General features: G+C 34.5%; 1 protein-coding gene across 1 annotated transcript in view; it reads left to right on the top strand.

Annotated features, from left to right (window-relative positions):
* Window positions 1-822, top strand: part of LOC106871549 (acidic mammalian chitinase) — a 32,625-nt gene that overhangs the window by 29,404 nt on the left and 2,399 nt on the right. The gene's annotated exons all lie outside the window — the stretch shown is intronic.

Here is an 822-nt window from a genome sequence, read left to right as displayed (position 1 = left end):
ACGGAGAGAACGCTTACATGTCTAGAAATGGCTGTCAAAACCGCTATAAAGCCACTATAACCACTCATATTGTATCTCTTCACAATAAAGCTGTCGGCGGGTGACATGACATACATTCAAAACTTAAATAAAAGGTTAGTTCTCTATTGCAACTTCGAAGTTAAGAATCAAAACATTCCTCTGAATGCAAACTAACAAAAAACAAAAAAGCACACCTTGGGGATTAACATGTGTCCCAACCAGCAAGAATGTGTCAACCCCTATCTACACATTCAAATTCTGTGTTAATTTGTATCTACAGGAATGTTCTCCTGAAGAGAAGAGTGGAACCGTTTTGGTTCCTAACTTCGAAATTGCAATAGAAGACTAACCTTTTATTTAAGTTTTGAATTTTATGTCATAACGCCCGCTGGCTGCTTTATTGTGAAGAGATACAATATGAGTGGTTATAGTGGCTTTATAGTGGTTTTGACTGCTATTTCTAGACATATAAGGGTTTTTGTAACACTCTCCGTTATAATTGTCATTTATTCGCAATCATACACACTTTTTTTAATAAAAACATATTTTGATTTCATGTTCTAGCCATTGATATATTCGTAAATAATTTTGAATTGCTTATGATGTTTCCTTCGTAATGCATATTAACATTCCTCTTATATTTATATATTTTTATATATATATATATATATATAAAATAAATAAATGCGCCCTTTTAAAGCCTAGCCAGGCTCATGGGCCCGGTTCTCCGGTTTCTATGGCGTATGTATTACCCACCTGGATATGATGCCAGTCCATTGCAGGATTACTCATTTTTGCCAG

This window comes from Octopus bimaculoides, chromosome 4 (assembly GCF_001194135.2).
Source record: "Octopus bimaculoides isolate UCB-OBI-ISO-001 chromosome 4, ASM119413v2, whole genome shotgun sequence".
NCBI lineage: Eukaryota > Metazoa > Mollusca > Cephalopoda > Octopoda > Octopodidae > Octopus > Octopus bimaculoides.
This window is presented reverse-complemented; position numbering and strand designations above follow the sequence as displayed.